This window comes from Rhyacophila brunnea, unplaced genomic scaffold (genome assembly GCF_057557595.1).
Source record: "Rhyacophila brunnea isolate RB1 unplaced genomic scaffold, BYU_Rbru_1.0 scaffold_14, whole genome shotgun sequence".
Lineage (NCBI taxonomy): Eukaryota > Metazoa > Arthropoda > Insecta > Trichoptera > Rhyacophilidae > Rhyacophila > Rhyacophila brunnea.
Window position 1 is genome coordinate 28,686,095 of NW_028232796.1, and position 15,129 is coordinate 28,701,223.

The window sequence follows — 15,129 nt, forward strand, 5'->3', positions numbered from 1 at the left end:
TTATAAATAAAAATAATTTCATGTTAAACCATTTATATTTTCAAGGAAAATATATTTTAGTTTAAATATATTATATACAAGTATCTAAGTATTAAAACTATGAACTAATTATTTGAAAAATGACGTTTCAAAGATTGAAATAGTCATGAAACATCAGTCGGTAGGTAATACAATGTTCATTTTATGACAGTTTTTATAAATTGTATGTGTATGAAATATTTTATTTTTCTTTATCATCTTTTTAGATACCTACGTACCTACTCCTATAGATTTATCAATTTGAAATTTAAAATTCTAAATAATTCTTTTTTAGTAAAACTAATTTAATTGGTTGTTTCGAAATGGTCCCTAATATACTAAAATTACTTAGGTTTGTACTTTGTACATAATCATGATGTACAGAAAAGAGAAAAATATACATAATGGAAGGTAAAAATAAGTATAATTTAATTTAGTAGGTATTTTTTGTACCATAAAAAATAGTGACGTTAGTCACATGTCAAAAAGTTCGCGCGTTCAATTCTCCGAGCATGATTTTTTCAGGCTAACAATGTACTATTTTATTATAACTGGCGCTTTTGGAAAGTCAATCCTGAAATAACGGTAGGTATACATATTGATTTTTTTGCATGATAGATTTACACTTTTAGTAGTAGGATACATATGCCTTGCGGTCAATTTTTCGAGCGATCAATTGTGGGCGCGCGCAATTATTCACCGCGGTGGTCAACTTTCTTTGAATCATTTTTACTTGCAGAGCCTAATGAAGTTGCACGAGGTGACGCGTTTGAGTTGAGTTTTAGTTTATTAAATACCCGCTTACGGTGTGGACGTACACTGATAAAAGTGTACGTAAAAACAGCATAACATTACAGTTCCGAACGATTAAAAAAGCAACAAGTGAATGAATGCTTAATTAAAAGTTGAATGAAAAATTAAGTATAGTTGACAGTATAATAAGATACTTATTTAATGAGAATTTTTATTATAATAAAACGAAAGTTATTAATATTTAAGTTATTATAGAAATAAGCATGAATTTTTTGCCGGTTTAGTAGAATACGTATTTAAATCCACGTGCTATTTACAAGTTAAAAAAATATTGATGCTAAAATTTGCGCAATTTTTGAATGAACTTAAATGCAAATTTAGTTGATGTATGTATGGATACATACAGTACTGAGTACTTAACTGTTTTGAGGATTTGTGAAAAGTTTTTCTAAGACTTAAGTGTATTTTTTTTTCCCGCTATCGCGCTTGCTTCTCGCTCTGATACTGTGGAAAGTTTTCAAAAAACATAAACACTAACACTGTGTATTTATTTACTGAGGTGCTCTGTGGATCGACTGGATAAAAAAACACGCAAAGGTGAGAACATTTATTAATTCATTTATTGGCAAACACTGTGCTTTTAGTTTGTACCTCTTTCGTTAAACTATTTAATCATACTTTGCATATATTTTTAAATCGTGTATCATAAATACTGATAAAGAATTAACTTTAATATAGCCACTTTAAATAGACAGACCAATAATTTAATACATAACTTTCACATAGGTACCTTAGTAGGATGTATGTAAGTACCCAATAGTAATTGTGACTTCTTACATCATAGAAATAAAATATTTTCGTGAAACAATATACTTAATATTTTATATTGTATAACTTGCATTATTAAATTTATAATATAGTGCAATTATAAGAGTTTGTTTTATTTCATAGCATTGAAATGTACGCATATTGTGTATCCATACGATTATATATTACTTATACCTACATAATATTATTGGAATAAGAATGCATTGGCTTATAAAAGAGAACTTCTATCAGTCTTGAGTCAAGTCAAGAGTACTTTAGTTAGAGAGCACTTTAATATAGCACATGGCAATCTGTTTTATTCAGTGTTACCAACTGTCATTCAAAATATAATTGTGCCACACATTGGGTAAAAAAATAAGATATAAAAAATGGAAGATTTTCTCAAAAATTAAAAAATATTTAGAAACTAGCATTTTTTGTAATACCTAAGTCATAATTAATATATAATTAATAAAAAAAACAACTAAATTTGGTGATGTAACATTGATTATCTTATTGGAATGACATATTTATGGTACAAAACCCTAGTTCGGTGTCGAAAACCGTTAGATTTAACGCCACCAGATAAATGAATGCTATTCCTCAAATCCTCCTTCCTTAATATGTCATTGCTATTCCTATTTAAAAAATACTAAATCCGACAAGAAAGGCTAAGTTGGCAACGCTGTCGCTATAATAAACTATTTTAGGCTCTTCGAAGTACAAGGCTTAACGCCACGTGGAGACAAAATTACACGATAACGAAACTAGTATGGAAATTAACACATCATAGTTGCAAAGTAAATATTTACAGTGGTTTGATTATTGTAATTATCAGCTATACAGCATGATGTAAAATGTATTGCAAATTGCCATACGACAGGTCTGGATTAGGAATAATAAAAATTGATGATCATTTAATTTTTACAGATTTTTCAAAGGATTAAAATTTTAAAATTTTATACAAATGTTTATTATTTTTTTTCTTGAAGGATTTTTGATTGTATCAATATGTGCAATTTGTATTGCACCATTGTATTTATAATCAATGATGAGACGATTATTTTTTAAGATTTTACTATTGTTTTTTTAGATTTAAAGTACCTACTAATTATAATCTAATCTCAGGAATATGTAAATATTAATTAAGCACTGCAGTTCAATTTAGTATTCATATTACTAATCTATTTTTTTTTAAATTTAAACTATGTAAGTACCTACCTACTGTATGTTATTGCTTACTTAATTCCATAAACATCTATTGCCATCCATATTAAATAATGTTTTGGGTAGGTAGATTTTATCAGCTTTCTTGCTTCTGTTTGCAGGAGAATTTTTTTTCCATCAAACCTACTCTCAAAAGTTGTATTATTGACTTTCATTCAATTTTTCACCGCCACTTAGCAGGTGCGCACTCAAGGGCGGGGGATAGAAATTATTTATGTTCATGGAATATTTCTTCTTATTCTCCGGTACCCCATGACTAAAAATCGTGACCCGGATGATTTGGCAGTCGAATAGCCTTCCCTAGGGCTCAAAATGGCCGGAGCGCACCGGAACGCAGCTTCGGTTCATGAAATCTCCAAGATAATTGCTCCGTCACGTGTAAAAATTAATTTGACTGTCTGAGTTAGGTAGGCCATATAACAAAAAAATTAACACACATTTTTACAAAACATACACCAAATTAGATAAATATGGTATTATGGTAAAAAAAATCCGTTTCGAGCGCTGGCCTTCTCAATGATCCTACTCCTTTCGGTATTCGACAATGCTCAAAACTCATGCAATGCCTGTGTCAGTGGAATAACCGTGGTACTCATGAATTGGTGCATCAAATAGTTCCCTTAATATTATGACGCGGTATGTCTAAAAGACAAGACAGTGTCAACGTCACAAGCGGACACAACGATCCTAATAATCATAAACGTTAGGCCACGCAAATTTAATAACCACTCGTGGATGCGACAGGTGGCAATAGCTCGTAGGTGAGCGGCCGTAGTTAAAACTGCAGGCTGAATTATCTGATTATGAAGTCACTGATTTTGTTAGCCCCGTATTAAAAAATCAATAATATATTAAGTATTATGGATATTTTTTTTCTAAATGGATCACCCCATATCATTTTTCTGTATGAGCGTATATCACCCGTAGATTGTGTATGATTTTCCTACCCCCACGTTACGCCGCGGAGTCTGTACACATACTTGATTAACTGTAAAAATTTGAAATGAAACGTGTAAATAATATAATAGTATTATGTAGTATTAAATAGAGCGTATTGATAGTTAAGTAACATTTTTGCTACAATTAAAAAAAACTAATCTCTTTTTTGTGGTAACTAATCCTAAAGTTGGTTTGCTTAAGAGATAATAATAATATGATTAAGTACATAAAGAGAAACGCACTTGTCAAAAAAATCCTAAGTATTTATTATTGCTTGATTTTATACCAAATATACCAAAGTACCAAATTGTATTAATTACAGTATACTTATTATACTTAGTTTGTATCAGTATCACTAATTATCAGAACAACCACGCAAAAATTGAATTTTGCACATCTATGGATGTGAATGTTTATCTACTGTATACATATTTGCCCAGTGTGAAATTAATGGCACATTCATTAATTTTTCAAATTTTAAATTAGTCTTTTCTTTTTGCATAGATATTTATATATTTTTCTGTGACCGTTTCTTATCGTATTCTTCTTCGTGTCATCTTCAATAGCTACTGGGTTACGCTGCAGAAGCAGGAAAAAGGCAAAACACCATTCTACTTCAGATTAATTACAATAATGTTCAAATTTTATTAGATTCAATAAGAACACTGTTCTAACGCTGTCATTATTATCAGTATTATCATTTATCACTCATCAGATATTTGATAGGTACATACGACTTGATACTTACGAGCACCTTCCAGAATTTTGTATACTTACATACATACGAACTGATTCTATTTCCAATTTATTTACTTACCTATTTTCTTCTGTTTTTCCATTGTATTCCGGTGGTTTTTATTATATACTTTTAGAGTGTTTTGTTTAGACATGCATTTGATGACATAGACATGCACCTGTTGCCAATACGACAGGTCACGATGAACTGCGATACATCCAACTGCATACTTACAAATTTTCAGATACACTCGCTTGCACCTTGGAGTTTCTCATGTCCAATACTTGTCCAGGGCTGGGCCAGGGCGGGAAATAATCTCTTGGCTTTATCCATTTTTCTTGATCCTCACGGGCCAGACTTGCTTTTGGTTCTCCTTTAGTGAGACTGTCAAAGGTAGGGTTGTTATCATAAAGCTTCTCTTGGGTTTAACCGCATTTAATGAAATGTTGCGGATTTCACTCTTTGGCAGTCTTCTTAGGATGGACTACAGTTCAGTGTCGACTAGACGGTAGACTGGAAAGTATGAAAACTTTAATGACAGGAATAAGCTTCAGATACATTGAGTGCAGTGTCAATATGTCTTGTATGAGTAGACTTATTTATACCAACCTCACCGATAAGAATCTTGACTCCAGCAAAAAGCTCTTCTCGTTATTGATACAATTTCTGAATTATGTTGTCCACATGCTTCAAGACTCCTATAACTTCTTTCACCTCATATGTACATTGACTAATTGGAGTTGCATCAGTGGACTCAGAAATAATGGAAACTGAAATACCTAACGGGTGTGGAGTAACAGGCAACCGATCTCGAGTGTGGAAGAATATGGGACGTGTCAAAAATATGTCATTCTAAGCCTGTCATTGTTCTGACAACTGCTTTCGGTTTATGCACTGACGCTCATTCAATATTGGTGTTTTTTTAAGGTTACAACACACGCTATTGCACGTCTATAATGTGTGGTTCATTTTCGTAGGACATTGCGTCAACCCCTGCGTCAAAATGTAGTGTATCGGCTGATGATACGTATGTCTTAATCGTCGTCTTCTCTTCTGGCTGTATGACCAAAAAACTGCAAAATTCCATAGATATGTTATATATTTTGGAAACCGCTGATCACGAGAATAGTTTATATTCACAATTCGTTAATTTTATGATAATTCAATTGACCTTGTTACTTTTTGTGTGTAGATTAAAATTTTAAATCAGGTATTCGATTAGCATATTATTATTATAACATATCAGTTAGTATCGCTGAGTATTCAATAAAAAAACGGGTATTAAGTTTAATACGTGATTATCTACATTATGTAATGTATGTAAATATTATTTTGATTTCCATCACCATACGTAGTGCTATGGAGTGAGTGGTTAGTGTCAGAGGGTTTGTTTTGACTGTAATTATTGATCACACAATATATATTATTATGTAGGTAACAAGAACATTGTTGAAAGTTTATCTAATACTTGTCAATATGTTTTTTTTCGACTATGTTCGATCCTAATAGGATCATATGGGCCTCCACAGAGTAGAGGTTTGTATTAATAGATTTTGTTTTTACGAGAAATGGATGTCAGCCACTTGCTCAACATATTAGGTCCATACCCTGACTCACACACAATTGAAAAACAATATGTGTACTTTCCAGACCCAGGATTCCAACCTGGGACCCACGGCGTGATAGTCTAACGCTTAAGCCGCGCGGCCACCGTGGACGTCAATATGTTTCGGCACTTTATTGTTAGGGGCAAAACAAAATTCATTATTGTATGCACTGAATTCCTTCGAGGTTATTTATTATTTTTAAATTGAATATCGGTTGTAGGTGCGTGCACTTTGTTGCGAAAAAGGTGTCATATTAGCCGGCTCTCACATCTAAACTCGTCTCGTCTGCAACGTGTTGAATAAGTCGATGTGACGTCATCGTTATTCACAATACACACGTTGACAAATGGAGCTCCGCACATTGGTGGAATGCGACTTTTTAGTTATATAGTGCTGCTAGCAACAAATCGCATGCGTCTCGGTCTGCGAGTCGGAGCCGACAGTACACACACTGCGTATCTACGTATACACTACGAATTGGTTATTCCTATACCGGTTCGCCGGTCGCCGCATCCCATACAAATCCACGTTTCGAGAGCTTACGCACGACTGTCGCTAGGCGCCCATGTGCTTCATCTTCATAATATGCAACATCGGTGCGACATTCCTATAAGGTTTGGTTTATGGGTGTGTGGCAGATGAGGCGAGTTTAGATGTTGAGTCTTAGCGAGTCGGCTAAGAGTCTATCCCCTATTATAGTCGTTGGATACCGTGTTTTTATACATAGATAATACAAATTAGTTTTCCAGTTAATTTAGGCCAATTCCGAGGATCAACACATGGCGCTAGTATTTTTGATGACTGATAATTCGTCTTCCAATTCTTTCAGTCATCGCAAATGGCATACTAAACGTTACTCAGGGGTAGTCAACATAGTCCCTACCGCCCAGTGGTGGGCGTTCCAGCTTTCATGGTGGGCGGTAGGGGTTTGAAAACCTATGCCAAAATAAAAAATGCCTGTCGTATATATCCAAATATTTAATTAATTAAATGTAATTTCATCAGACTTCATGCTACTATGTATGCAAAGTATAAATAAAAAGATAGATTTAACCACAGTAAGTTGTTTTATAAAGATTTATTCTGCCAAACTTAGCGTAAGTAATTATTATTATATGCTTTAACTTGCTGTAACTCTGCTTTATAAATTTTATAATGTAAAACTACTTTCCTACTTTATAAATCACCATTATGTACTGTGGAACCGGTGGGCGGTTAGAAAATTTTACTATTAACAGAGATACAAAAGTGGGAGGTAGGTTTAAAAAGGTTGACTACCCCTGCGTTACATCGTCGTCAGTCAATCTATATTGCATACAGTGAAAGCTTGGCATTTACTACCTACATGTCAAATGAAAGTCACTGTAATCAAGAGTCTAGTAAATAATGATAAAAGCTTTGAAGTACGAATGCGCCGAAAGCAAAATATTAGTTTTATTCGGAGCGTTGATAAAAAAAAAACAATCACCCATATTGTAGGTACAGTGTACACGGTACAACAGCTGTAGGTACACAGTATCATATAAGTCTACATTTTAGTCTGTGATTCTCGAACTTTTAAAATTTGAAGCCTTCTGATTATAAAAGTGATTACGAGTACCTACTCATAACTATGTCAAATGAATTTTATAGCTAGATAGGTAACTAACTTATCGAGTTTTTGGTTTGATTACATACCTACTATAATACCATAATAATAAATAAAAAATCTTTCAAGTTATACAAATTTATATTTATATAAAAATCGATGTTTTTTAAAATAATTATCAAAATATATTAAAACTTTGAATTAGTCAAAAATCTCTTAGGTACAATATAGGAAATTTAATAAACTAAATTTTAATAATAAATATGACCATAAAATAATATATCATAATAAGATGGGATCCTTTGACAAATTCACATTTTTTTACAATTGTAAGCTTATCTTTGACTTAAAATAAAAAAAATATTTTTGTTTTTAATGTTTTCAGATACATATTTATTAATTAATACAGTTGAAATTGTAAATTATCATAAAAATGTCTCAATTGCAAGCTTCGTATTTTTCCGCTAGGTGCCTCTGGTAGGCAAAGACATCGCCTAACTCAATGGTCGGCAAACTCTTCTAGTCAACAGAGCCAAAAATCAACAGTACAACGATTGAGATTTCTTTTGAGAGAAAAATTTCTTAAACTTACTATATAGGTAGGTACAGTGTTGACGTGATATCATTCTTAATAATGATCTTATTTATTGATACAAATTAAATTATAAGTAAGGCATTCATAAAATTATTATTATTATCATGGCAATGACTGACAAACACGTTGTGAACAATGGCCTTGCATCTTCGTGAAAAGTTTGGATAAGTCGGGTTTGTATGCTGTTGTTTTTAATTTTAGGCACGATTCCAGGTTCTCATCAATAATACGACTTCTCAATTTACTCTTGATAAGGTTCATGCTTGAAAAAGATTGTTCGCATGAATACACCGGAAAGGGAAATAACAGCAAACGCTAGTTTTTTCAACTGGTCATATGGGTCAGGAATATCATTCCAGGTATTAAAAATCATCATATCTTCCTTCTCCAGGTCTTTCAAAGCAGACTACTAAACTTGTGCTGTGAAACATGTTCACATTTTGTTTTTCTCCAATATGTCCATATAATCACAGAGATGTTCAACTTTAGAGCTCCATATTTTTTATCGATAAGCTTTATCTATAATAGAGTTGATAATCTTAATCACCAATTCCTTAACTTTGCAAATGTCTGCGCACAAAGCTCTTCTTGACGAGTGATGCAATGGTAAGCAAGTATCTCGTGATTATTTTTTTCTTTCAAAATAGCAACAACCCCTTTTCTTACGCCGGTCATAAATTGACACAATTTTATCGAATGGAATATGATGTTTTTCCATACACTCAATTACAGCATTTTGCAATATCCTCTCCACGTGTTTGACATTTAAGTGACAATAATCCTACAAGTTCTTCTTTAGGACCTGTAGGTAGATGAAATAAATCGTACAAAACGTGAAACTTGTGCTGTATCATTTATGTGACAAGACTCGTTAACTGCTATTGATAAAGTTGAAACCAATTTAAGATCTTTGACTTACTGGTTGGTTATATTCGAAGACATTCTGACTGTTCAATCTTTCACTGTTTTAGCCCATACGTGGTCATTTGTGGCCGAGCCATATCCAAGGGACCAAAGAGTCACATGTGGCTCGCGAGCCGTGGTTTGCCGACCTCTGGCCTAAGTAAATAGTCCCAACTATCTAAGAATTATACCTAGACAAAAGGTTATTTATTAAGAAACTGTCATATTTACCAACTACGACGACCACTGGTTTCACAATAGTGTTCTAGTAGTTTTGAATTAGTGCGTATTAGTATAAATTAGCATAAATAAAAAAATACTCTTATTTATCATTCAAATAAATGCTTAAAACGAGAATCAAATGGCAAATATTTCGAAATAACTGACACATATTAGTATAGTTAGTTAGTTATACTGGGGCTGCAGACCATTATGGTTCATGTCCGACTGCATAACTGTCATCCAGTAATCTCTATACCGAGCTCTTTCTTTTTCTAGCTGGTCACACTCTGGAGGACACAGAATTGCTCAGTGACAGAGTGCCTAGAAATAGGGGTTTATAAACATTATCCATCGCGGTCTTCGCGCCTTATTATCAGTGTATCTTGATAATTTCAATATTTTAGAAATAGGTCTTAAGTTGATATTGTTACTGTTTATCGACTTCCCTAAAGCCAGTAAATCTTTTATTAAAAAAATAACTGTATTTATCTAACATAGTAATTAACCATGCAATAATAGGAAACTGTGTCGTTTCTCAAACCCACACAGTTAACTTTTAATAATATTATTAAATAATATAATATAATAAGATAAATTTTATCTTCATACAATACACATATATATAATAATTACGTTTTGTATAATTCGGATGGTTTTATTTTAACCCCATATTCGGGTAAGTACCACATGTTAAGAGGCAACGGCTTCAGAAAACAGATGTTGTGTATAGAATAAGAAGATCTCATGCATGCATGCGATTTAAAAAAAAAAAACTATGTCCGGTACTTAATAGTTAAAATCTACATATGGCAATGTTGTGTATACTGGTAAAAAAAATAATTTACAAACCATGAATAAATGTGGTACCTACACCATACTCACTCATGGGTCTCTATAGTGAGTATCGTGGTTAAATGTAAATTGTACGTGAATTAAATGTCGCCGTAGCCAAGTTCACCGTGAGCTGTCTTACAGGAAAGATATGACCGTATAGTGTTGACATTTAAAAAAATACGATGTTCGTGGAGCTGCTGACAGAAATGTTTCAGTTATATTAGATTCAAACCAAATATCCGCCAATAAGTCGCTCGGTTAAATTTGTAAAATTAAGCTTTTGTTTTGTCAATATACGTTTTGTTCCACTGGGTTGAGTAAATGGTTAATAAGGTTTCACGTGAAAGTATGTTAAGGTCGCGTCTAGTCTTTGGCTTACAATAATATAATGCTACGCCTTGGATCTAAACTAGTAATTTAATTTATTATATAGTCTGCGATGTCCCGTGGGGGTAGGCAGGCCATGCATCACATAGGTGCGGAACTTTGCAGCAGTTTAAGTTTTCTTTGAAAAAATATGATGCGTTTGTTTCATTAGAAAGTATCGACATCTTAGTTAAAAAAATAATCGAATCATAAAATATAATAACATAAATACCTAACGATTGTTTTATTGCACAGTTTTTTCACAAAATTTTCACAAGGGTGCCTCCAATGTTTGTTTCAAACTAAAATATTGCATTCCAACAGTGTGCGAAGGTCCATTAGATAACGTGTGTCTTGTGAAGACCGATAAAGTCGCATCGACACATTCGACGTGTTGCAATCGAGACGAGTTTAGATGTCCGATCCGGTTTAAGGCTATGCTTCAGCTGAGGCATGGTCTAAAAAGATCGTGACTACGCGTCGCACAGACACGAGCAGAACAAAACATAATTTGTCATAAAAATTCAACATGCGTCCATTTAATGTTATGGTTATTGTTATATTAATAATTATAATAATATTTTTATTGACATATTTTCTTTTTCTAGTAAAGGAGTAACGTTTTCTTAGTCACTTTTACACGATTTAAGAATATATTTCTCTGACGCCATCACAAAACAAATTGACGTGCTCACAGCTCGACTATCGCTCTCCAATTGGCAACGAGTGCGAAATTTCTTCCCACCTATTGTTGAAAATCATTTGCTGTTTCACTGAAGTATGCTCTTAAAGAAATAATAATAGGAATTGGTAATGCTTCTCCTTCAAAATATCAATGAAATCGTATTAGGTAATATATTATAAAAAAATTTATTATTTTAACATTTTCGTGAATCATCAATTCCTGTGAAACTACGCACGGTGCGATCGACTAATGATCTACGAAATCCTCATAATATATTGAAAAATAAGAAGGCCAATTGTATTTTTGATTAGCTTTCAAACCTTGATATAAACTCTTTAATTTTGACAATATTTGCTTGTGTCGCTTCATGAGTGTAAGGATAAATACAAGCGCTAACATATTGTGCCAAATCAGCGCATTTAACAGTAGGTCTGTAGGTATATTACCCAAATCATAAAATTGGTAACAAGGTCAATTTTTAAATTGTATTTTAATATCTAGTTATGTCATGCATGTAACTGTTATCGTGTTTGTACTTGATAGCCTGATTAAACATTGCATAGTTATATAGGTATATAGCCAAAAACCGCAATTGGGTACTCAACCTTTTTCTAGTTTTTAAGAGGATACTTTTTTAGTGTTTTATGGCCAGATGCTTAGGAATATTTAATCAATAAATGCTTGATTCTGAATAGGTATAACCATTAAAAATAGCTGTCAAAATCCGGCCCATACATAATAATATATATCATCTCCGGGTCGCGTTGTTTGATTATAAATTATATCCAATAACGATAACTTACAATGACATATATCTTAAAAATTAAATTAATGATTAATACTTTACCATTGGATATAAAATTTATGGTCAAATCGATTTCTCTTTTGTTCAAAAAACGAAACTAAAGTTTGTACTTTACGTAGTATAGTATGCATTTCGACCGTGTTTAGGAAAAAGGACGTAACTGTCACGAACAATTTTTACAGGAAAGGCAAAAAACGTTTTTTAATGATTTTTGTTCAATATTTAAAAAAAAAATAGGCACATATATTGGGTGCATGATGATTGATGATTTGGTGTAATATCTTTTCGATCTAATGGTAATTATTAAAGAAGTTATTACAGAAAAATCATTAAAATTGAGAGTAAATGCTTTTTTCCTTAATTTAAAACTTAATTAAAACTCAATAAAAAACCTGAATTTAGATAATAATTCGGCATTTGCGGCTTGCTTCCTTTTTACAGAACGTGTATTTAGTTGTATACATTGTTAATATCTAATAAAAGCACATCGAAAAATCGAGGGCTACGCCCTTTTTCCTAAACATAGTCAATTTGTTTTAACTTTACTCTCGGTTAACATTCGCTGACATCAGCTGAGTTAGCCATATTAACATTAAACAGTGGTACACTAAAGAAACGTAAGTGACACCTGTCAAAATAATTCAGTAGGTACATCCTACACAGAATTTAAGCAAATATAATATTACATTCAATTTGATTTTCAATCGAAAGTCAGGTTAATTTTACCTTGTACCTATACAAATAAACGAAATACAATTGAACTAAAATAACTGAATTATCTGTATTGCATAAGTACTTGCGTGTCTATATGCATTTCTCAAGTAGTGGCGGTGCCACTTAGGTATGTCGTGAAAATCATTTTCAAGATCTTTGCTTCGCGATCGAAAGGTTGAGCACCCACGAGTTACGGTATCGCACCTAAGAATTTTGACATACTTTTAAATTTCAGTTAGGTACTAGGTATTATATAAGTATTTTTATAATCTATCGATATTTGAGACTTTTATAATATATTTGTATGGATAAATATACCGCTTACATATTATTATTATTATATACTTAAGGTGAATCGCACACACAAATTGGCACGACTGCGACTCGTCGACTTTGTGCAAGTATTTGATTTAAACAACATACAAAAATCGAAAAACATAATGTATAATTTATATAATTTAATGTACAGCTGCACACGCCGTTCATGTAACAATGTTAGAAAGATATCTGTTGGCTCCTATACTTTTTTCCGTTAAAATATTTTGACAGTTGTGTTTTTGACAATAATAGTTTCTATGGATTGCGTGTGTCTGACACAGAACAGAATGATAATAAATAGAATTCCGATAGGCAATATTCAATATACTTACTACATTTTGATGCAGGGTTTTGAATGTGTGGGTGTCCTACGTAAATGAAACACGCATTATGCACGTGCAATAGTGTTATAATTAACTACAAATGAATATCTCACTTAAATGTGTTTATCATAGAGAAAGATAACATAATATAGAGAAAGTACGGTATATTTATAATACAATGCCGAGTTTAAAAAAATGGTCACAGACTACTTATAAACTTATACCTTGAGGACTTTTGTGAAAGAACCACCTACTCCTCGAAAGCTTGTTCTGAGATATATACTGCACGCAAACATAGTTTCACTCACAGAACACGTATTTAAGTTTATCCCTGATTATTCCTTACTCGAGATCGGTTACCTGCTACTCCTTACCCGTTAGATATTTCAGTTGCCATTATTTATGAGTTCTTCTGGTGTCTGTTGGTGTCGTGTCGAATGGTAGTGGGCAGGGCAATTAACCGACATTCGAGATCAGCAGTGCAATCAATGATCACCCTGATTAATACCAATAACATCTCACCCTTATGACCCCAATTCGTTAACGAGCAATAATACTAATGCATTCAATTTACTGACAAGTCAAAATATAGCAGTCGAAAATTCACTGATTTAGTACACGTTTTATCCAACGGAGATAAAGGAAAGATTAAAATACGATAGTTTTTTTACCGTTGTGATAGTTAAACGATAGTGTCTTCTGTTGATTATAAAACATGTGTTATTTGGGTGAAGGAGTTCAAATAAAGCGGTGTGAAGGTAACACAGATTGGATTAAAATTACACGATATTAAACCCGGTCGCACATATAAAGTCATCTCAGCTGCAACTTGTCGAATTTGTCGATGTGATTTAGTTGTCATTCACAAAACACACGTAACCTAATGGTCCTAATGTAGAGTACCTATACGTTTTATAACTATGCACTTTTTTGCACTTTTTTTAATACTGATATGCGGGATACGCCTCTTTGCCTGTTTACCTTGGATTTCACTATAATAATGTCGATATAAATAAATAATTATACTGATGGTTTTATAAATGCGTTTAAAAATTAATAAATGTAGAAAATCTTAACACCACTGCACATTTATGTACTGAAATATGACAATATGACTATATTCTAAAACATTAGAGCGAGAGGTTTAAAAGAATACTATTTTATATAATAAAAATACTTTATGCACTCATCAAATGTTTAAAATAAATATAAAGGATAATAAGGCTTCACAATTATATAAATAGATTATCTACAACGTTTAAGGTATGTCCAGGATCATGCTTTGAAAATAGAACAAAAGCTCCATTTTTACCTACGCTGAGCGTGTCCCCCCTTAAGTATGAAATATTTACGAGACAATTATTAATTTTTAATATATATTTTTATATTTTTTGAATTTGGGTTAGCACGGCTCTACTTCTGCCCATTATCAGACTACTGGAAAATTCGTCCGTCACTCTGAACCATTGAAGATAATCAGTCGGGTTGTTCTGTGTATATTTTACACATGATTTTGTTTACAAAGAAATAAGATAAATAATTAGTTATCTTAAAATGATCAAGACTCTTATCATTTTGCCAAAATTCAGCACTGTATTAATAATGGAAGGTTACAAGTCAATGACATAATATTCGATAAGATAGATTGATATGGAATTATATTTTAAAATTTGTCATATGATCAAAATA

The 15,129-nt window shown here is 32.4% G+C and overlaps 1 protein-coding gene across 1 annotated transcript in view; it reads left to right on the plus strand.

Annotated features, from left to right (window-relative positions):
- Positions 1-801: 801 nt before the first annotated feature.
- LOC147075836 (putative monocarboxylate transporter 5) overlaps positions 802-15,129 on the plus strand; it is an 85,067-nt gene continuing 70,739 nt past the window's right edge. The window contains exon 1 of the mRNA XM_085942158.1: positions 802-1,368. The gene's annotated coding sequence lies outside the window, so the exon portion shown is untranslated. The remainder of the gene's footprint in view (positions 1,369-15,129) is intronic.